General features: G+C 42.3%; 1 protein-coding gene across 1 annotated transcript in view; it reads left to right on the forward strand.

The window, feature by feature from the left end:
- Positions 1–24,380, forward strand: part of LOC127059869 (trichohyalin-like) — a gene marked incomplete at both ends in the record, with an annotated part of 310,239 nt that overhangs the window by 257,458 nt on the left and 28,401 nt on the right. The window lies entirely within an intron of this gene.

Here is a 24,380-nt window from a genome sequence, read left to right on the forward strand (position 1 = left end):
TTTAAACGTTGCATTAGCTTTAAGCATTTCCGAGGCAAAGTATTGAATTTCATATTTATAGGAAGAATTTACGTTTGTACATTTACTCGTGGTATGACGTAGGGCGAAACTGATTTCCTCCCACCCTCCCCCCTTCAGCTTATTTTGGTCGAAATAGGGCAAATAAGCAATCAGAAAAATCATCGGTTTAATCCACGTTTTAATAAGCGCTGACCCGAAGAGTAAGATTTTGTTGAGTAGATAACTGAGTCCTCTCTCTCTCCATCTCGCTCCCTCCTTCCCTCTCTCTCTCGTGATTAATTCAGGGACTGTAATCATGGACATTGTACATCAAACCTTTCTGCTCACGCTACAGACTCCTGCAGATCTTTATTGGTTTACATGAAAGCGAGTAAACATATTTCAGAGGATGCCCTTTCAATCTGGCTCCATTTCCACAGCACATAATTCCAAGGACAATTTGTTTTAATAATAAGAATGGATGCAGTGTTAATGGTTTTCAATTTGTGTTAAAAAAAAATTAAATATTTATAAGTATCGATCGAGGGTTTCAGGATTTTACAGACGTCTTAACACATTTCATAGATGGGATTTTTTTTTAATTTAGAAACCTGCGTCGTATTCTCTTTTATGCTGTTTATTGATTTAAGCAGCATCCGTGTCTCAAGCGAGAGACTAATAGATTTTCATTAAAATAGGCTCTCTTAATCCTGATTGTGAATGGATATGATTGATCCATCCAGCACACTACACATCTATAATATTAATAAAGGACATTATCATGGCAGGATTTGCTTTTCCGTCATCAGGGTACTTTTGTTTTTTCCCCTTCCTTGAAACCTTAAAGATTTATTTGGGAGCTGTAAAATAGCCCACAGGAGGGAGACGCTTTCGGAAGAGTACATTTTTTATATTAGATTTTTTTTTTTTTTTTTTTTGGTGGTGGTGGTTTTAGTGGAAAGATTTTTTTTTTTTAATTTACAAACTGCTGTGGCAACATATGGTGAAAATTAAACTGTTTGCCCCGCAAATCTAATCTTAAAACATTTATGTTGAGTTTTATTTTTAGAAAAACATTTTTAAAGGAGAGGAAAACAATCTTGCATGAAAAGTAAAATAAAGAACATTTGAAAGGCTATAGTTTAAACTAACAATAGCCTACTTCACCGGCTGACGCTGCTGGACTCGTATCGTACCTGATGAATATGTTACGAAGTGGTCGGGACAGCAGCGGCTACAGTAATTAATGGAGTGTGACAGAAATGCTAAGGGCTTAATTGTCTTTATTCCGACTTGCAGTAACGCAACCAAAGGGATACATTAATTCAATACAAAAACACATAAATGCTCTCCTCTCTCCTGGACCAAAGTACAAGCAAACACATGCGCTCACATACGCACATCTCTTCTATATCACATTATTTTTTAATATATATAAAGCTGTATCTTTCCAGGAACGTTAATTACTCATATATTCATTACATGGAGCCTAGACATGTTCAAATCCTCATCTACTTTTACTTCTGCAAAATTAAAACATTCACGAGGTGAATTACAATAAGCAATTGCCTTTGTGTGTAATTAATTACGATGCAGTGGGCCAGCATAATGGGCGAGTAGTCCCCTTGCTTTCAGTTGCCCTGGATAACTCGAGCAGAATAGGAAGAGTCTGTGAGGGGAAGGAAAAAAAAAAAAAGGAAAAAAGTTGAGAGCTGTAAAGTTTGTACTGATTTTAGCAACACGAAATACACACAGAGAGAATTGTTTGCCTTCTCTAATAATGTGCGAGGGACGCTGCAATTTTGAACTCTGTAATAATGATTAATAAGTCAAAAGGGCATATTTTTCTTTTATGGTATGCAGCGCTCAAGGGAATATTCCGTGTATGTCTTTAAAACGAAGTAGGAATATTTACACACATGCACAGAGTTAGCAACAGCACCAAAGAAAGAAAAAAACCACGAATATTTCAGTGAACTATTACATTTTTTCAATTATTTCCCAATGAGTATTTCAATGAACTGTTACATTTTCCCAATTCACAAGGAAGATTTATGGGATTATTAAGATTTCTAGTGGAAATATTATACAGTGGAAGTTTATCGTCTCTCAGGGATTGTACACCATTTGATATCAATTTCCAGATGTTATGATCTTTTTTCAGAAAATAATTGAGTATATTAACTTCTTCCCTACAGAAGATTATTTGGGACTTTATTTATTTATTTACTTATTTACTTATTCTGTTAAGGGTGCAACTATTTTCCTCCCACCCCTCCCTTACAGAACTAAATAGTTGAAACATCAGAGTGAACTTCAATCAGATAACAGTTTAATACTCAAGGGAAGGAATAATTTATTTGCCACTTTATTGCCAGCAGAATCCCGTGAATTTAGCCATGCTTCAATACAGAAATAAGGTACATCCGAGAGCTCCCGCCTGCCGATTCCGCTGCCCCCCGCCGTGGGCAGGGTGGGAGGCCCTGCGCTCTCTCTCGGTGGGCGCTCGGCCGGAGCCTCCGCGGGGTCGCGGGGCTGCGCCGGGGACCTGAGCTCCGCCGGGGCCGGGCAGGCAAGGGACGGCAGGGAGGCCACGCGTGTTCCTGAGCGCCACGGGTGTTTCTGAGGGCCACGCGTGTTCCTGAGCGCCACGCGTGCCCGGCCGGCCCGGCGGGTGCCCGAGTGAGCCCCGCGGGGCGGGCAGCGCGCACACGCGCGGGCTCCTGGCTCACGCACACGCGCACGGGCGGGCCGGACAGACAGACACCCGCCGGACAGACAGACAGCCGCCACTCCTGCGGCCCCACTCCGCTGCCCGGCGGGGCTCGGCGACAGCAGCGGGACGTCCCTCCCACTCCCTCGCCCGCCGCTCCGGCCGAGGCTCCGCCGGTCCCCGCTGCCCCTGCGTCAGGCGAGGGGGGATTCTGCTCGGCCCGGTGCTGCCCCCGAGCCCCGCCCGGCTCGGCCCATCGGGCAAGCGGAGCAGGAGGCAGAGGCTTGGCAGCTGTGCCCAGGAGAGGCGCAGGGCAGACGCTGCCCTCATGCCGTGTCCCCAGTTTTACAGCCTGCGGCTGGCCGGGGTGTCCCTTCCCCTGAGCTCTCCCTCGAGCCCCGGGAGGAATCGGTGGGTGTTGCCGTGGCATCTCCCTCTAGGAAGGGTCGAGCTGGGTCTCCCCCCCATGCCTGCTGAGCTGGTTCCGGCCCCGGCTGCCGCCCCCGGCAGATGCGGCCCTCGAGGGACAGAGAACCCCCCTGCCCGGCCGCCCTTGGGAGAAATGGGGCCGGTCAGAGCAAGGTTTTACCCCCAAAAAAGAGCTAAGGGCTGTGTCCAGCTTCAATGCCCCTACAAGGCGAGGTGGGGAGTGAGGGGGCTAACATTTCACAGGTTACCTCACCTCGCGTTTATCGGGGTAGTTAAAGGGAATAAAAGAAGTGAGGGAGAAGGAGAGAGAAAGAAAATCAACTTTAAGAGACTCTGGGTTTAAATAGCAGCCTTTGATATTTTGACAGTAAAATGGAAAACACTTAACAGGAGTCAAGTTTTGATGTCTGAGGCTGGCAGCGCCCCCTAAAATTATATTGTCCTGCCTGCTGCTTCAAATTGGACCCAGGACCTTATAACATCTCTCCAGGTCTTTATCTGCAGCCTTTCTGATTGCAAAACCATAACTGTATCGTTTTACACCAGTCAACTAAGCAAGTGCCAGTGGAATAAAATCCACAAAGTGCACACACATACCAGCTCTACGGCTAAAGCAGTCTGTTCTTTGCAAGTTGTAAAGGCCTGCAAATTAAATGCCAATTACTGGAAGCAATAAAATGTTTTTTATTGCACGAAATCTACTTGAAACAGAAAAGAATAGTCGTTTTATTTTGAGGAGGGGGACAGGGGGCAGCTCACAAAGACATATATTGGCAGAGAAAGATTATATACAGCGCCTGCACGAGGCCACAATGGAGACATTCTATGGCCAGCAGCAGGCAGGGCTTCTCCCAGCAGTGTGCAGAGGGGTGTTCTGCAGAGGTGCTTATGATAGGGATTATTGTAGGTGAGACTTGGGGAGGTGGGAAGCCGGGGAACAGTAGCTCTAGGTAGGAGCAAGTGGTGCAAACAAGTTATATGACAGCAATCCAATGTGCTTTTGAGGTCCTTTCTGAATGAGGTACTAAGGGGTTGGTGATGAAAACTACCTGATGTCCCCTCCTTCTCCTGCCCTCTTTTCCTTCCCCTCTTTGGGGAGGAATGGGTTACTGGCTTTCTGGCTTATGAGCGTTGAAGGAATAGGCTCCCAATCTCCTACTGTGCTCTCTGGTGAGGGAGCCCTCTGAGTGGCAGCAAGGAAGGGTGCAGCTCCACAGCAAGACTGCCATTTTCCCACAAATATCCTCAACTTTCTGCAGAGCAAAATGATGTCAGCAAACCTGCCAGTGGGAGGAATGTTTACCCAGATGAGACACCTTCATCTTTACCTGAGTTCAGGTCATTCAGCACAACACAGTCCAGCACAAGGAAAGAAGAGTGGAAGTAACCAAGAACCCATACTCTGGCAGAGAAAAAACAGTGTGATAAGTGATATTACAAACCTCACTTAATATGCTCATCCCTTGAACTGCACATCGAAACCTCTCTCCGGTACATGGGTCCCACTCCTAATTTCCCTAATTTCCCTACTGTTACATTACTCCCAGAATATCCCATCCTTGTGTTCACTCTGGTGCTGTCCCTATCCTTCACCTTTGGTATCTCTTAATGCCAGGAGCTGCCTATGAATGGGACAGGACAGCCCTTGGGATCACCTACCACTCATGACATTTATGCTGATGGGGGTTTGCACGGTACTGCTTTAAACAGGCTTTGAATGAGTGAGGTTTATTTTTTTTTTTTTTTTTCCCAATGACAAAAGCAATTTGAGGATTGCAAGCTTGTTTCTTAACATGACCTCATTCTGAGTGAACTAGATTCTCCCACTAACCAGAAAGTATCATACACAGCCAGGCTATGGCAAGATCTTCCAAGCTAATTACCCACAAGCGTGCAGGCTTTCTGTGGATGAATTGGATTTAGAAATCCTTGAAGACTAGATTTGACTAGACTTAGAAACACAGGGAAAGCTGAAACTCTGCCATGTGGTTTATGGCCACTTCAAAGCTTCCCCACGCTTGCCATGTGAAATCTACAAGTTTTGAAATGAAGGATTTAAGTGCTCCACTGCTGCTTGTGCTATAAGGAGAGCAAAGGTGCAGGCAGGCACTTGGCCTGGCTTAGAGGAGCCATCACCACAAGAACTTGGGTGATGGAAAGGGCCCTGGAATGGTGCTCATTTCCAAGGAGCCTCCAGAAATGGTGGTCCTGAGGTAAGTGGGAAGTGGTGGGGTCTACCTCCAGCACCAGTGGAAAGAGTGATGCTGCTGGGCCTGCTGGCACCAGTGGAGCAAAAGTGAAATATTTTCTTTCCTCTGTTCAAAATGGGGCAGTCTTGGGTCTTATTTTCCCAGATGATAGTCTTTTTTTCTCAGCTGAACTTTCCCTTCACCCCTGAAGCAGGAAGTGCTCTGCCCGTGGTTGCCCAGGGTTCACTCACAAGGGCTCAGTGGCTCTACAGTAAAGATGTGGTTTTCTGATCTAGTTGGGTCTCCTGATATCAGCCCCAAGGAAACGGAGGCCCAGGGCTGACATCTGCAGATCCCTCTGCTGCACTGGGCCCTCATTTAATGCTGAGTGAGAAAAAACAGTGGGGAGTAAAAGGTTTAGTGGCATAGTAATGCTGCTCTGTTTGGGGCAGGGGGGTGAGAGTCACTGTTAAACACAAGAGTATTTATTCTATTTTTTTCCTTGAAGAGGGGAATTCTGTCCTCGGCATTGCTGTATAAGTAGGACTTAGGCTACTGCACAGCGAAATTGCAGCGTGTGCTCCCGTTTACACCCCTTGCTACATGTCCACACACACAAATACTCACCCATTGACAAGGCTGTGGAGGTTTCTGGTTTTGTTTAAAAATTGGCTGCCTGCAGCCTCCCCTTAGTTCCTCTGGGTATGCATGAGCAGCTGTGGAGAGCTGCAAGGCTAGCCAACAGACCTTGTAGCCCCCACAGATGTCAATTAGTTTCTCTCGGGCTTCCTTTGGATACACTCAGGTCTTGAGACCTCCATGTGCTGACTTATTTGTAAAGCATGAGTTATTCACTAACTCCGTGTTACTAATTAGAAGATTATCAGCTCTTGGTGGTTCGCTCGCCTGCTGCAGGGAGGTTCCAAGGAAACACTCGTACAGACCACGCTGGAGGAAAGCTTCGACTGATTTCTGTGGAGGAACACTCCTGCTTTACGCATTAAGGAGCAACTGGAGGGATATGAAAGGTTTTGGAGACCGTGAGTGCCTTTCCAGGCTTGGGTAACCCAGAAAGCAGCTTGCTGCAGCTGCACCAAGCTGGACTGGTGAGAGCTGGCTGGCTGCTGGTGGAGTCTAGCCCAGGTATGGGGGCCAAAGATTTTGGGAAAACATGCAACAAGCCCACGTTGGGCTGTAGGAGTGGGGGGGGAAAGCCTGTGTAAGCCCTTCTGGCAGCTAGGAAAAGACAAGGAGCTGGGTCCTAAAAGTGCAAGGAGGAAGAGAACAGTTAAATACATTGCCTCTAGACACTGCAGCTTTTTAAACTAGTTAAACTGACTGCACTCCTCTGGGAATCCATTTTAGAGGAGGCAAAATTGAGTGCATCTCTAATTTGCCTAATTTTCCTCATCCTATGTATTTTTGGATCCTCCCTGTGCTAATGAATCCTTGCTGCGTTCACGGGGAGTGAAACTTGTTAATATTAGCAGAGGTCACCGTGGCCTTTCTGCGAGCCATCGCTGTCCTTCCCGTGACTCGACCAAGCGCTCGCCAGGGTCATGCCGGGAAGGAGGAGGGTCAACTCAACCCGCCTGAAGTTTCACCACTTGCCTTTGATAGAAGGCACACTTTGATCTAAGGTGTGGCATGAAGTGCAATATATAGTTAATATTTATAAGCTTATGTACGGGAAAAAAAAAGAAATAAGGAGGCAGTAACAGGAAAGTGTTGGTGCAGATAAAAACCACCAGCGTAAACTAGGAGACAAATCTGAGAACAAAAAGAGAGTTTGGTGATGCTGCTGCTGATGTTCTGGAATATCTGGGGTTTGTGAACTGTGACCGTGCCAGGGATTTCTTGCATGAAGTTAAGTCACTTCTTCATCTTTGTCTGCCTCAGTTTCCCACCAGCACTGGGGGAATTAAATAGAACATGTTGTCTTTTCCTAATTTGTCTGCATTATCTACACAATCTAAAAAGTTTAGAGCATTGCTTCTATTTTTGTTGTGTCTACTGCTCAGCAGTTTCATGTTCCTTGGGATCTCTAGGCATTTTCCACAACACAGATAATAAGTTTAACAGGTTTCTCTCTCTCTTTTTTATTTTTTTTCATGCCTTTGGCCACAAGAGCTCTCATCGTATCTTGTTCTCATAAGCCAAATGCAGGAAAGTATCTTCAGAGCATCTCTGTGGGATCTCTGCTCCTCACTGAACAAGGTCCTGCCAGATTACAAGGAAATGATGCTTAGTAATTGCAGCTGTCCAATAGACTGATCTATCACATCTGTTCTGCCTGCCAGATGAGTCCAGACCACCAGTGACCCAAAAATAGCTGCTCTTCTTAAGACTGCTCTGAAAAGCAGAGGGGTTCTTGTGATTTTTAAAGGGATGAATCACAAATTGTGGACCCATATGGGATGTAAACTCCCTACTTGCACTATGAAGATGCACAAATCCTTCAGTGGGGTGGCTGGGAAGAGCAAAGCCCCTTTAAAAGTGGCTTAGTCATTTTTGTGTCTCCATTCCCTCTCTAATTTGAGACAACGTGTTCAGATTTCAAACTGTGGTGTGTGTAGTCAATTCTTGTTGTCTTCAACCCTAATAAGTTAAATACTGTGCTCTCCAAAAAGTCATGTCCCTCATATCTCATAAATCACCAAAAGGTGAGTCACCTCAAATTAGAGAGTACATTCAAGAGGGTAGGTTTAAGTAATTAGTTGGGGTTTTTTTCTCCATTACAGGATATGATCAGATTAAATCTGGCAGACCTAGCTGGAACCATTTTAAAAGTTACCATCACCAGCTGCTTATTGCTGTTCCTCTGCCAGAGGTTACCTCCATCCCCCGCATGCAGAAAGAGCAGCGGGAGCCTCAGCCACTGATATGCAGGAGTGAGCACCTTAAAACAGTCTTGTTTTCCCTTCTTGTGCCTATATAGCAGGGTATGCAGGGAATAAGTTTTGAGGACTACTATAAGCATAATTTGGACCATCAAATAAATGCATGTGTAAATGTTTGGGACTACTAGTTCCTACTTTTTATGAATAGGTGAATAAAATTCATTGGAGTGTTCTGAATAATTTACCCTCTTAAATTTTGATATAATAGCTCATGTTATTGTTTTTCCAGAAATCCACAGATGTAATTAATTTTAAACACAACTTTATAGTAATTACAACTTACTAGTAATAACAACAAACATGGTTGTGTTTTTTGTCCCTTACTTTCTAAAATATTTTAAAGTATTTTTTTATCATTGTTTTTTGTTTTCCCATGGCAAATACTCAGGCTCTGCAGACACAGATTTCATGCTGCTTGAGGGAGGAGACATAAAAATGATACTTTCCTTTAGAGAATTATAATGTGAATGACAGAGAAGAAAAATCCCTTTGTGGTCTATTTGTGCATTACCAGGCAACATTTTTCTATGCTTCAAGATGCTTCATGCTCAGATGCGTCAATCTTTTATAATAAATAGATTGGATGAAATGCCAAATACAATTGAGAACAATTCCTATTACTTCTAAAGTGATTATAATATAAAATAGGCCAAATGGGGGAAAATTGTGTATATTTGCTAATCCTATATCATAGTCAAAGAAAGTTTTAGGCAGGGGTTATTGAACAGGTATTTCCTAACATTGCTTTGTTGTTGAGGGTTTTTTTTTTTAAGACAATTGATCAGTAACAAGGCTCAAGTGTAGCAGGTTTTTACTCCAAAGTAGATGTGTGATACAAACTGGTGACTTTGTGTGATTAGCCTGCTTGCTGAGGTGAAGAAATCAGAGTCAGGTCTGCTACTGAAAGGTGTTTTCATCACAAAGAAAGACAAAAGCAATGGCTTTTCAAAATTATTATCAAAAATCACAAAATTTGTTTTACAATGAAAACTATTTATAGGACAACAACAATGTTTTCTCAGTTTATTAACATTACACTATTACAAATGATATATGATATAGTTTCCTTAAATAATACCCTTTTCTTAAAGTATATAGTACAGGGGAAAGAAACCAACACTCAGAGGAATTACATGGCATATATAGTTGTAAATGCCAGTGGATAAGTTTCAGAGCTGACCCCATTTAAAGCAGGACTGGGTGGCATACAGAGGTCCTTTTCTACCTGAATTATCCTATGACACTAGAAACCACAGCTCAAAATCCTGCTGCTGATGCACATGTGGGCCGTAAATTCCCAGTGTAAAATTGGAAAGCCTAGTGTTACCAGTGCCCTCACACTAGAGCAGCAGACTACACTCTGGCCTGGAGTGAGGCACTCCTAGTGTCAGTGGGAAATGAATTTAGATGCATCACCACACATGAAACACTTAGTAATTGCCTGCCTTCTTCACTAGGTTTTTTCAAAGGCCTGACCTTGGGAGTTAATTTCCTGGGTTCACATACCAATCGCCGTGTTTGCATTTAGGAGTCCAAGCTCAGAGTCTGGACAGACATCCACACTGCTGCATGTACCAGCACAGGTAAAGCTGTCATTTTTGGGGCTGGTATCACTGCCTCATTCCCATGCCCAGGGGTAGGAGAAGGTCCCTCAAAAGGTTGATTCAAAGCATCTAATTAAGGGTTTTTTCTCAATCTCTCCCTAACAGACAGTATCTTCATGCAGAAGGCTACATCTCTCAGCCTACTAATGTCAGTACTTAAATTAGGTATCTACTATAGCCCCTACAAACAGTGCACCCACTCCAGTCATAATCCTTCTCTCCTCCTCCTCGCTGCTCCCAAAGAAGAGGCTGCTGTATCCAGGGACTGCCAGACTTTTGTGCAGACCAGTGCTAATCACATAAATCTGATGACTATGGGGCACCACTGGAATTTCGCACTAGGGTCTGACTTGGTGCACAACAGTGTGATTACACCTAGACCAAAGTAAAGTCCCCAGAATGCAGATGATGTGGGTGTTGGGTTCCCAACATTATTTTGCTCCCAACACTATTTTAGTTTTATCCCAACATCTCCTCCTCCCCAGGATACACTTCCCTGTTGTGCTAGTACAGCTCCCTCTGTCATTTCCCTGGAAGCAGAAAAAAATGAAGTGCTTCCCCAGAGTTTCTGCATGAAGTGCTGAAATCTGGATCTGTTATCCTTCATAAAACTGAAGAAATAGATTTTTTCATTCAAACATTCTGCTCCTTACAACCCCACTTGCCCTGGCTTTCAATGAGTCCAACGAGCAGTGTCATCTTGTGCTAAAGGCAATGGGCGACAACCAATAGTGGTCCATAGTATAAAAATGAACTAAATCTGCACTATATGAAATAGACAGAGGATGCCAGACAACAGCAAAACTTTCCTACCCCAAAGTCAAGTACAGTGTTACTTTGAACTCCTTAAATGCTTGTGGGTAGATATCATAGGTAGAAACATCTAACAACTGAGAATTTAGATAATAAATTACCTACATTTATTCTTTGCCAATACAACATCCACACAAAAGTGGCAATTGCACTAATAATTGTTTTCTTTGATAGTATCAAGGTAGTGACTCCATGGACAAGAGAAAATAAAAGATATCATGAGCAGGTCCTCTAGGCCAAACACACTCAGAGCTCTTCCACTGATGACAAATACTTGTTATATTTAAGTTTCCTTTTTGTGAAGAGAAGAAGAGACCATCAAGGACATTCAGTCTGTCTCTAAACATGTGAAAATAAGCCAGCCTTGTTATTGATAGGGCTGCAAACCCTCATTCAAAAGCCTTCAGTAGTCAAGGCAAGAGCAAAGGAGCAAGCAGACAGACTGGAGCAGATTCACTGATTGTCAGATAACTGCTCCCAGCACAATCAACAGTGAGATATGAGAGTTAAAAACTTGAAATAAGGAATGGATCTCCTATAGAAATAATTCCTGGGGACCACCACAGCCTCCTACAGGTCTCTGTCATCCTGAATTTGTAAAAATCTATAATAGAAATACTAAAATCAGCCAGAATGGAGATAATTTAATGTAGGAACACCAGATAAAAAAAAATGTGGAAGGGTCAAGTGTTTTTGGCACCCAGACTAACAGGTCATTAAAATTGTGCCAGGTCTACATGCAACTTCTCAGTTTTGAAAAACAAGGGAGAGGAAAAAAAAAAAAGGGCCAACAGAATAGGACTGGAGCCTCAAAGAAGTCAGAAGAGTTAAATGAGAGAATAAATCTCATTTATGCGAGAGGTGGGATACAAAGGCAAAAAAGAGGAAAGAGAGTAATTGTTGAAAACCCCTAGAAGTGGGTACATGAAAAACCAGAACATTACTGCAACTCTAAAACACCAAGAGATGTAAAGAGGAAGGTACACCAGGCTGTACTTGTTGTCTTGTATGTTACAGAATCAGAAGTCTGGAAACAATGGCTGGGCTGTGTGGACAGGCTCTGGGCATGGGAGTGTGTGGGTGTGAGAGCACGGGGCAGACAGACTGCTTCTACTGTAAAATAAAATTACTTTTCCTTCCTGTAAGAGATCACCCTAAGCTCTGCTGCATTGTTGCTGCAAGGCTTCAATACTGCCTAAATTAACAAAAAAGGGAACAAACAGACCCAAATTTGGCACAGGGATTTTAGAGGAAGTTTTTAAGGGTTCCTGCATACCACAGAAAGTAGCAACTAAAGGATGGAAGCAACAGCTGTGGTGAAAGCCAAAGCCAAAGCCAAATCAGGAATTTCTTCACTCCTAGAAGCAACATGCTGCAAAATTAAAAGGCTGATTAATGAAGATGACATTACAATAGGCAGCCCTTACAACTCCTACATAATTCAATGGCTATGTTGGGGTACAGGTGTTGATAGCTTCAACACACACTGACATGGAGAGTGCTGAAGGGATAGTGGAAAGAGGCATTTATAAATGATGGAAACAAACCATTTCAACAGAGCAGCTCTCCACTGGAGGGGAAAATGCAGACCCACAGACAGCCAGTAATACACTGATGTTAAAGGGGATGGGAGCCAGAGGAGACTTAGCTCAGTATCTGAGGAGGCTTTAGACCATCAGCGTGGGTTCAGGCAGCCAGAGCCTCCGGGGCCAGGCGTGAACACTCAGTGCTCAGGGACCTGCAGATGCTAGCATTCAGATTTTGAAGCTTCTGCACAATTGGCCTCTGTCAGGGACAAAGAAGGCCATGGACCAGAGGTGTTTCTGGCTCCCACTGCTCTGCTCAGCTCCAGAATGCCTTGTTTTTAATGCAGTTTTCCTTGAGTATTCATTTTTTTCACATTTAACCTTAATAGAGATTTCTTTTGACTATTGGGAGATGGGGAGTAAGCTCAAGCAGATGCATGGGGATTAACTGAAGCTTCAATATGCTTGGTTATATTTAGGTATGTTAAAAAAGGGGGGGAAAAAAGAAATTGAAAAAAATGCAATATAGTGAATGTTTTAGTCTTAGACCATATGTCCTTAACAACTCTCTTTTGCACAAGTTAGTGGAAGCAGTCTGGACAAAAGAGTTTTAAACTACTGAACCTGATACTGAAACAAATGAGACTTAGAAATGGAATAAGTTCATACATTTTTAATATTTGTCTGTAATCTTTTTGTTCTTGTAATTCACAAGTAAGTAATTCTCTTTTTTGTTTTTAAAAAGGTATTTAAATTTTCAACAAAGACCACCTGAAATATGGTTCTGAGATGTTTCATTGGTCTTAGGAACCATTAGATGGCTGATATAAACTATGTGGTTGGAAAGTGTCTGATAATGATTCAAAAGCACAAACAAGGCAAGAGAGTTTGCTTTTGGTGTTTTGTGTGTCTGTCTGTATTTATTTAGGCCTCTTCTTACAAAACTCACCTTTTCAGTACCCTCTTTTTCTGCAGGTTTCCCGTTATTTGAGCCAATGTCATTCACTTTGCAGCATTTCCCCGTGTGAATGTGTTTTTACAAAGCTTCCAGGGTTCCACACCTTCCCAACTGCTCATCTGGGGGAAATAAAAGCCCTAGCTATTTGAACAATAGCAAAAGCCACAGACTTAAATTTATGTGAGAGAGGTGTGACAAATAAACAAGCAAAACTCCTCTTTTGAGTGCCCAGGAAAAGGTGTAATGAAATTCCACAGAAATAAATGGAGTTACTCCACAGACAGACTCCTTCAGGAGGCCACAACCTGGTCCCCAAATGGTTAGACTAACCCCTGGTTATTCTGGGAACATGCCACCCTGGTATAAAGTCATAAGAACGGCGAGTTCAGGAAATCTGTAGCCATTTTTATAGCATGGACTTTCCCTCCCAACACGTGGCTGATTGATAACACCCAGTGGCAGCAGCGGGGCCTGGGAGTGCGGACCGCACACACAGCTCCCACTCCATAGTAAGCCAGGACGTTGTCCTCAATCCCTGGTTGTTCCCTGAGCATGGCAGAGCTGTGTTTCAGCTCACAGCCCTGGGTTCCTACTGTCTGCCACCTGTCACCTGCATTCAGCCTGCCCAGCAGGCAGGTTGAGCCAAGCCCACTGACACAGCAAGTCCACTTCTCAGCTATGTGCTATGTGTAAAGTGTAAGCTATCAAAATCTCCCATGGGGAAAACCCAAGGAGCCCTGTGCCACATAATGGAACCAGGAAGAGGAAATTATTACATAAAACGTTAGGCTGTTTATTTTGCCTGAACTGGGTGAAACATAAAGAGTAAATTGAGAATGTAGCTGATGAAAAGTGAAGTTGATTTTAAATTAAATGTATAAATTAATCACGTTTTAAATCATAATGTTGAAGGTGTTGGGTAATGAGATGTAGAACTGCATTTGCATCACTTAAGTTTACTTATCTAAAAGTTAGGTGTCCAGTTAAAGCTGGTGGTGTGCGGTTCTTCTCCCATACTGCATAAAGAGGCTACTGCCTCCAGGGGGAAATTTGCTCTGTTTCATTTGTACCTCCTGTCTCAGCCCATGCTGCATGCCCCAGAAGGATAGCTCTTTTTTGCCTTCTGAAGGGCTTTCTTTGTCATGTCCAGAAGAATCCCAAGCAGATCTCTGAGAGTCATGCTTAACTCTAAAACAAGATGAGTCTTACCCTCCTAGGCACTAATATGGACTCAGGAGTTATTGCCTGTCATCTCCATAATTTTTTAGAAGTAGCTATAAGACAGTTTTATTCTGGTAAGGGTGAGCATAACTGTGGCCCATGCTCTACTGACAGTAACATTCCACAGTTTGGAAACAAACCCTTTCAGTTCTTATCATAGGTGTAGAAATACCCTTTGCCTTCTACTGCACTGAATAAGACTACTCATGCACACATCAGTGTCTATACTTCTAACTGCTCCTGCATTATTCATACACAGATTACTATCTATACATGGACATATGAAAAAAAATATTGCATTTGCATACCTTTGCATTTAAGTGTCTCAGAACATGAAAAATATAAAGACAGCTTGCACAGTATGGACTAGTAGTTTATAGTTTGAGGATATCAAAAAAGCAGGGTAATTTTTCTTGTGTTTTTAAACAACAGCTGTTTCACTGTCTGTGAGGCTTTATCTACCGACTAGATTGTACTGTCAGATATCACTGAAAGGATAGCAGCTTCACTTATGCTGTCTTTTGCTACAGCTATGGTTTATGATAAGGAAAATATTAAGGTGTGTGGCTCATTTAATCAGCAATTTTGCAAGTGTTTTACTTATGTCAACAAACAAATTGTTTTTAGCGTCTGGTATCTAGAATGCAGTATGCAGCATAAATTATTCAAATCAAAGCAAAATAAATCTTTGTACAGCAAAGGCGAAGCCTCAGAATTCATTGGGGTGTGTTACAGCTTAGGATAGGACAATGACCTCTAATCAAAACTCCTCAGTACAGTCCCTACACTTAGGATGCCAACTTGCCACTAAGGACCTGATTATCTATAAATTTATGGGAAGCTGCAATAACTGGTGTTTGCCTCCTGATAATGTTTTCTGACACACATCAGGAGATTCAGCTGATCTGTGTTAGAGATTATTGTACAGAATCTGCAGTTTATTCGGGCAATGAGTAGACAGAAGGTCCATTTGAGACCTTTAGCTATAGACAAGCACATAAGGAAAACTGTTTCCATAGAAACATGCCCCACAGCTGTAGTTAGTATAGGAAAAACAGTTTTATGATTATTTCAATGAAGTTCTACCTTTTGTTTTCAGTGGAAGATGTATACAATGGTCTGTTTCATAGTGTGATCTCACTGTAGCTAAGGTCTTACATGAGAAATTCACCCTGAAGAGAGAGACACTACCTTTCCTTTATGTGTTCCTAGGAGTTTTATTAGATTGTGTGGACAGTGTCCACAGAAGAATGATTTTTATATAAAACAGTATTGCTTTTCGGAATTTATTCTCAGTACAATAAATGCTTACTTTTACATTAACTCAAAAAAAATTGTAAATAAAATTCTCAGATAAAAACAAAAGGACCAAATAAGCATCCAACAAATCCAGGGGAGAGATGTCCAGTAATTCCAGGGAGGAATGAGTCAGGCTGAAAGAGAGCTGTAGGAAAACAGAGGATGGGCATGAGTAATTTGCTAACAGGTTTGGCAACGTCTTCTTTCCCATTCAAGTAATTTCTGATTTAGATGGAAAATTTCCAAACAGTCCCCTGGAAATGACAAGGTTGGTGCATCTCCAGACTAGTCAATCCAAGCCACTTTTAAGAGAGTTCTTGGTTCTGCTTCTTTGCTTGTTTGCAAAAGCACAAGGCAGAATCCATCTTGTGGTGGTAAGCAGACAGACCTGCACACCGAGTTGAGATTTTTGTCCTTTTCATTTCAAAAGTGTCAACAAGGCTGCAAATTTCCCCTTCCTGCCTGGCAGAAGCATGGACTCTATTAGCTGTTTCTGTGTGCATATGCAAAGTGCAGAGTAATGTGATCCTTGGATATTTTCTAACTGAGTTTGAAATTAGAAGAATTGTACCAAGTCACATGACAGGCTGGGAAGTGCATGACTAAGAGCTGGATTTTGTGCATAAGTGAACGAGCCCAGTAAACAAGAATTCAGCACTGAATGTGTTGAAATCTGTTGCCATGTCAGCTGTGGCACAGGTTTGGTGTGCTTAATGTAATGAGTGGTTATTTTGTTTATTCTGTCAGTTCCAAACAGGATTGAAATCACATCCTTCTGGACAAATTTTGTTTGTGGACTTCATATCCAAGCAAAATCAGGGCAAGTTGAACAGATCTGTCTTGATGTCTTTGAAAGGTATATTTTCCAGAAACCACATTCTGTACAGTGAAGGAAGACAGAGCCAGATGAAAGATATTTAGATGATAGGACGTAATAACTTACAGAGCAGGAGGAGAGGTTCTTAAGTTAGATATTATCCCACATACTGCAATAAAGGAGCTGTGTTTCAGGGCCTCCATCTGCCCACCAGTGCTCTCGTATGATCCTAAGTGTAAAAGTTACAGGCTTAAGTTAGAGCTTAAAGTAGATGTTGTCCATACACCTTAGTGACTCAGTCCTTCTCAGTCCATCTAGAAGTGATGTCTGACAACCCACCAGCTCAATAAAACTCATGTTTATAAACCCCAGGTAAATGATGCAAAAGCTGCTCTTGTGGAACCCATACCAGTTCTGCCATTTTAGACAAGTAACTTCAAAATCTCTATTGATTAATGGTAAGAAGAGGCAAGAGGTGGATTTTTATTTGCTGGTTGTACAAGATCCCACAATGGCACTACAGAAAAAGGAAAAAAAATAATTTTGTAACATTTTGTGCACTATTTTAGCAATAACATAGTCAGATCATACCAGTATAAATTGGTTTGGCTACAGAGGATTTGAAAAAGTACTGTAATAAAATATAATTTAATAATCCACAATTCACATATACCAGACAAAAAAAAAAAAAAATCTACTCCCACATGCCTCCAAAGCACTTCCAAAGAAAAAATTCTTTCCAAAACAGGAATAACTAGCTTAGTCATTTTCTTTTTAAGTTTGCAATATGAACCATCTTGGCTTCCCAACAACTGCAGCAAGGCTTCCAGAAGATTTTCCTCATAGCATTTAATTTGTTAATAGGATTTGCATGCACCCTTCCAAAGAAGTATCAAAATGTATCATTGTTCATGATGTCCAGATAAGGGAAAGAATATTTGTGTCATACAAAATCTATCCATGTTTTCCCCGCTGAGAAATACTTATGTGTTCAAAACTTAGAGAGGTGGAAGAGTCAGCTCAGATTCCACCTAAATCTGTAGGATTAATCTCCATGTCAATTCTAATGGTACAAAAGATCTGAGTGTAATTTCCTCTTCTGCCTTGTGGTATACCAGATTGCAGAAGATTGCATGTATTATTTTAAGGTTCTCCAGAGAAAATTTCCCTGGGCTTCCCTACAAGGACTTTCAACCACAGTACAGCTTTTAAGGGGAAAAGCACTGGAAGAAGCAGAAACCAAGAACTTAAGAAGCATAGGAAGCAAGTTTCAGAGCAGGCAGAGGTGATAAAAGAGAGCAAATTCATGACGGTATCTGAAAATGACAGAGGAAATCTTGGACTGATTAAAGGAAAAAGCAAAATTACCACTGACTATTCCAGGAGAAAAAATTGTGCTGCAAGGCAGAACTGTCAATAAAATCAGGAGCTTGAGAAACATCAGCAAGCTGACTTGCCACATTTTCATATGAACTTGAGTGCCACAAGCTGATACTGGTAGATGCACAGAAGAAGGCAGATGCAGAGAAAAGGGTCAATGTAAACAACTATTGCTGGTGGCAGAATCACCAAATACAAATATTTTGACAAATGTGAAAACAGAAATAGTTTTAACTTGGAGATTCTGAGTGAAGGCAAGGCATGCACTTCAGTCCTCACTGTAAGCTGACAGGACTGCAGGAGCTGCAGGGTAATGTTTCAGAGACCCACCCTGCTCAGGAGCCTCAGCCATTGGTCTGGGCATGGCTGAACCTTTTGTTCAACACAGAGGAGCCAGACACAGAGCTCCAGCCTCTCCAGCCTAAATAACTGCTCTGTCACAACAGAAATATCTTTGGCTGCTTGTTTGGAGGAGGATCACGGAGGGGATGTTTTGCCTTCTTTGTTTTCAGGAAAAACATGAAGTGTTTCCTCCCCCCCCCCCCCCCCCCCCCGGATTTTACAAAAGAAAAAGAAAAGAAGAATGAGTTCTGTAAATTGAATCAAAAAGCAATGAGTATTTGTTAAGCTTCTGAAATCAGTTGAAGCATTTGGGCAAAGCTAACACAGCTGGAGGCTTCTTAGCCACAGCAAAAGGGGACTTTACTCCCATCAGACACATTTGACAGTCCCCCACCATGGGGAGAGATGGGAAACGACCAACAAGTTCCATGGTTCTTTCACCAAGCCTTCCCCTTGCTTTCTATTTTCACTGTGTTGCAGGGGTCCATTTTTTAACATGCTGGTTTTACTGTTTTGTTTTGGTTTTTTATTTGGACTGCTCTCCAGTGCCTGACTGCTGAAGAGAGAGAGATTTAAGAAAGGCAAATCCATTTTGCATCCATAACAAAACATCACATTTCTAAAAGAAGAAAAATAACTGCCTTTTAAAAACAAGGCTGTGCTTGTTTATCTGTTGGTTCATACAGAACAGTTATCAAGCCAAAGGAGTCCTGGTGATCGTGTTTTGCCAGCACAGAGAGAAAAAAAGGATTATTAAAAATAATAAAAACTGATGACATATGTTACCAGTACTAAAATTGATGCACATTCCTGTGTAGCTTAGGGGGAGCCAGGAGCTGGATTTTATCTTTAACAGAGTCAGAAAATAAAAGCAAACCATTTCAGTCTTATACCAGGGAGGTATTTCTTTCTGTCTACTTGGAAAGGAGAGGTTGGGGGAAGCAAGGTTTGGGGTTTGGTTTGGATAAAACTCAGACAATCCACTCAGATCCAGTTTGACACAGGTACTTCTGTGAATATTTTCCCCACTAAAAGGTTATGAACTAAAGCCAGGAGAAACCAGGCATCTGTCAAAAAGTAGCAAGATCAGACCTACCATTTTCAGACACAAAACCACATTTCATAAAACATTTTAATATCAAGTATAGAAATCTTTCAACAGTGGTGGCATTTAGATGTTGCAGCCTGAAATTAGTATCTTTTTGTCCCAGTCATAAGAAAGAGATTGCACAAAAAGCCACCCCTGCTTCCGAAAGCTCTCCCACCTAGCCTTTGATTCTTGTACCATCACAAGCAGTTCGAAACTGTTCACTGGGTCTTTCCTCACGTTGCCCCTTAACTTACCCTCACCTGGCCTTTTTCTTGGTCTGGGAATCTTCAAATGAGCCCAGGTTTGCAGTTTTGCTCTACTCCTGACCTGATGGTTCCCACAAAGCAAAGGAACTTGTTTGTAATGCTCACACATTATGCTGGGATGGTGCCCTGTCAACACATGCAGTATTATGGACTGGAAAATCCAAATACAGTCTGCAAAGCCATTGGAGGTTTTCCGCAGAGTGCTTGCTAGGGCCTCTCCTAATTGAATTTGCCAAAATTCACATGAACTCAGATTTAATCCAATCAGTTCTACATCACATGTCTTTCAACATTGACAAAATATTTTTTTCTAATTGCGAGTCTCTTATGGAACCAAATTAATCAGAAAGGGATTTAAATGAAAACCAGTCCAGATTGTTCTACACTTTAACCTTACATCTGTGCTTAATTAGGATGCTCAATTTCCCTAAACTCAAGTCATAAAATGGAAGTAATCTGTGGCCTGTTTGTCAGTCATTATGGGGCAGCAGACCTGCAAATCAGGGCAGGCTCAAATGCACAGGATCCTGTTCAACGTGGCCATGGAAGGAAACACGGGAGATGTTATTGTGCAGCAGGCTGGAAGGAAGTCAGGAGAAAAGTTTGCTGAGAAAGACATTTGTGAATTACCTGTGTGCTGAGAATGCAGCTGGATCTTAAAAGATGGGAGCAAATGAATGTGCAAAACATGTGTGATTGTTTAAGCTCCCCCACTCTGGCCACATGAGGCTCTTATGGAAGGCCTGATAATAGCTGGAGCTGGACAGTATCTTCAGCCACAAAAAGGCAGCAGCCTCTCCTTCACATCTAAACTCTTCTTTTAATAGTGCCAGCACCTTTGGCTGGTATAACCTTTGAGGGTGTAATTTTGAGATGTTACAAAGTCCTCAGTGGCTGGACCACTACCTGAGCCCTGCTCTCTGGTCCTGGTCCTGCACACCACATGGGCCACTCAGCTTTCCTGCCTTGTGAAAGTGAGATGCTGCCCCATAGAGCTGAGCAAGTAAAACTCCCTATAACCCTTGCCAAGGGATTTTCTAGGACCAGGTTTATTTCCCTGGCTCAGTCTTGCAGTCCACTCCCACATACTGAAACAGCAGCTGAGACTGCAGCAAAACGCTGGCATCTCCTGGAAAAGCTTTGTCACCAGTGGTCTTGCTGTATAGAGCAAGGTCCTTGAACACCTTTGGCTCCTTGCAGGCAGCAAAAGTAGCTGCAATTAACCCTCATCCTTAAAAGCGGGAGAAAGGCTTCTCATCTGGAGTTGTTAAAGATGCACTATCCAGGGCTGTGGCAAATCACAGGAGGAACAATAAAACCCTACCCCACACACCAAGGTCTGTCATCATTCATTTCAAACATGCACTTCAGAGTGTTGCTGTTATGTTGTTTTTTGACATCTAGAGATCTGCATGAGAAATCCCTGAGGATGTGCTGTAAATCCATATCTACAGCAGTAAGTTTTCATTGCATCAGTGTTATTAAATATATATATGCACTTATATATATATTATTTGGTGATGCTGAATGAACAATTGGCCTTTAACTCCTCCTAGACTATTAGGTCGTACTATAGGTCAGTGAAAAAGTAATTTTCCCTAGATTTGTAATAAGGTCTGGGATTTGACCTCTGACCCCAATGTCACAAGGTATTCATTATCTCCACACAGATGATATACAGGCAAAGAAACATATATTTTTTATAGAACTGGGAGAATTATATTTGATGGATATATTTTATTAGATGGATTTTATTACCTGGATAAACTCAATTAGCAGACCTCATTAATTTTGGAAATGTAACTTATTTACATTGAGTTATTCTTCTTGTGGCCATTAGCATTCAAAACGTATAAACTGGAGCTCAGAGCACAGCTGAGTTTTTTTGGTTCAGTGGCCAAATGAAAAAAAATAAGGGAAAAAAAATCTCCTAACAAGAAGAGAAAGATTATTTGTGTAAATGCAGAATGCTTAATTTAACATAATATTAAACCTTTTTTTTTCTGGTTCTTACGTTAATATTTTCTCTTTCATTTAAAAAGATATATTAACTAACATTCAAAATATCATTTTCTAATGAGAAACTGAAATGTTTTGCTTCCAAAGCAAGAGAAACTAGCACTTTTGGGGTTTGGAGGTTGTTTGCTTTATCTTTATATAGTAAATAATTTCAATCTCCTGCTTGTTGACTCAGGAAACAATTTCACCAGTCCATGAAAAGCTTCCACCCACACCAAATACCCCTATTTGCAGAAAAATGGTAATGGCATGTAGTAAGTAGAATGTAAAAGGCTAAAGACATAATTGAAAGACATCTGCATAAAATATACCCATACCAAAACAGACAGGTTGCAGGAGTTTTTGAGAGGTAAAACCTGAGTCTGTGGACCCCTTGGCCATACAGTATTGTCCCTCAGCTGATTCCCAGCTGCAATTTTGTCACAGCCACAAAAATCCACCCTCTGTAAGGCAGATGCCTCTGCCTCTCTCCGTGAAAGGGGAGGGAGAGACCATCAGCAGATTATGAGGTTCATTTTCTAATCTTAGGCTTCTTAATTAGTTGTCTGGATTGAGCTATGATTGGACAGATATAAAACTCCACCTGAGACCAAGGCACATGGCAGTGCAAGAGTTGGAGGGGGCTGGAGAGGGTGACCCCCATGTTGGGATCCCTGCTGCTGCGCCCATTGCAGGGGGAGTCCAGGCAATGTGCCCAGGCCAGGGATCTTGCATGCATGTGGTTAGAGTCAGCTGAGGTGAATCCTACCCACCTGCACCCCAGAAAGTCAGGAGTGATGGCGTTGGCACAGAGGTTAAAATCCAGGATGAAGCTCTCCTGAGCTCACCTCTGCCAGTTCCTGTACCCCAGCACTGCTGTGAGCAACAAGGTGGGAGACCCTCAGCACAAGGAAAGCTGCCAGGTGTATACATCATTTTAATTATGGCTATATTAGGAAAAAAGGGACATAGGACAATGGTATTTCTGCTGTATTCTACTGCAGAGCACCTCCTCTGAGAGCTTCTCTAGACAACTGTAGCTAAGAACAGCCATCAGTGGCCACTGGCTTGGCTGAGAACTTGCAGTGGGATGACAGCACAGCTGGAATGACCAACCTTCTGATGCTGAGGATCCAGCCCCTAGAGCAAGGTCCACTACTCTGTTGTCAGCATCATAAAGCAGCTTTTATTTTGAGACTGAACTACTTGTGTGTCCCATCCCCTGAATTTCTGCTAAAAGACTAAACCTGCTTGGGGATAAAAATCCATTACAAGTGAGAAGCAATTTACAGTAGAGAATTGACCTATAAAACCGATGCATTTCCATTGCACTAATCCAAAACATATTTCAGGTCTGCAGTCTGAAAAAAGTCTTGTTAAAATGACCAGGCTGTTAAAATTATGGTTTTAGTGCAGCAAGCCTGTATATTTTAACTGAATTTTCCCGTTTTGGGCTGTAGTCCTAAGAAATTTTCTAATACAGTGACCTCACTCCTCAAAAAACAGTGGGAGGTTTAAAAGTAAGGAACACCCCTGGGACTTCAGAGTAAGTAGCTTACAAGTCTTCCTGACTTAAAGATTTCCCCTCCTGCTCATTTCTGCATCATCTCTCATGCTGCCCTTTACACCTGGAACATTTTGGCCTCTTTTTATCTGCCAAATATTTTCCCTTCTCCATTTCAAATTCCTCCCTAACTCACTAACTCACTTCCTTCTGACTTCTTGGATCTGGGGCCCCATTTTCCCACACTGAAGCTCACTCACTCAGAGGGAGAAAGACAGACAGCCAGTGCATGTGGTCTGCAGTCGCCTCTGAAAGTTCAGAATATGTGCACACATGCACAGTGACTTGGAAAGATGACTCCCAGCAATCAGGACAGGAGCGTTTCATGTTCTCCAGGAAAAAAAAGAGTTTAACAATCTGGGATGAGTCCAGAGCACACGAACTAGGATCTTCCAGCACTCGGGTAGAAGTCAGAGGTTCAGAGAAGGGAAGAGCAGCACCCAACTTTTTAGAAAAGTCAGCTTCAGTTCCTGAGAGTTCCAGGCCCTGTTCCAGAGTCCACTGAGCTCTGTGAGAGGAGTTCAGTGGGCTTTTGGGCACTATGGCATCTCAGTGCAGAATCACAGAATCACCCAGAAACAATGAATTCCTGTCATGCAAAAGAGTTCTTCCCTCATAAACTCTTTCAGTTGAAAACATGTCCATGAGCTGGAGACATTCTCAGTGACCCCTGTGTGTTTGTGCCTTTTTTATTCAACCAATATAGAAATGCAACTTCAATTTAAATCCACTCCTCTTATTAAGTATGTTGACAGAATGAGAACTGGAGTAAAAATAAAGCTAACAATTCTTTAATTTTTTCCTCTTCCTATCCTCTTGCTTCCAGATTTTGCAGTCATCAGTACTTCAGGCATTATAAAAGGTGGTAAAGAGGAAAGATTTTATAATAAAACAAATCATGAGTGTGACAGAGTACTTCATAGCAATCTATTTTATTAGCATACAGATTATAGCACAAGAGTAAGATTCAGCAAAGAGGCAAAGTCACCCTTGTCTGTGTCCACTGTCACTGTGTCAGCCTTGTCTGTGTCCACTGTCACTAATTCACCCTTTTACCACGTAAATGGTAGTGGTTCATTCACACTAATGGGCAAAAATTCACACTCTGCTATGGGCAAACATTTTCCTTATTCAACATTTTGCTCCCAGTGTGTCTGGAGAAATCTTCCCTATTTTTCCTGATGTCACTTTGAAGCATTATCACTGGACAAGGCTGGGTTTCCCTGGCACCATCTCTACCTATTTCTATATTCCTCTGCTCTAATGCATCC

This window comes from Serinus canaria, chromosome 1 (assembly GCF_022539315.1).
Source record: "Serinus canaria isolate serCan28SL12 chromosome 1, serCan2020, whole genome shotgun sequence".
Taxonomy (NCBI): Eukaryota; Metazoa; Chordata; class Aves; order Passeriformes; family Fringillidae; genus Serinus; species Serinus canaria.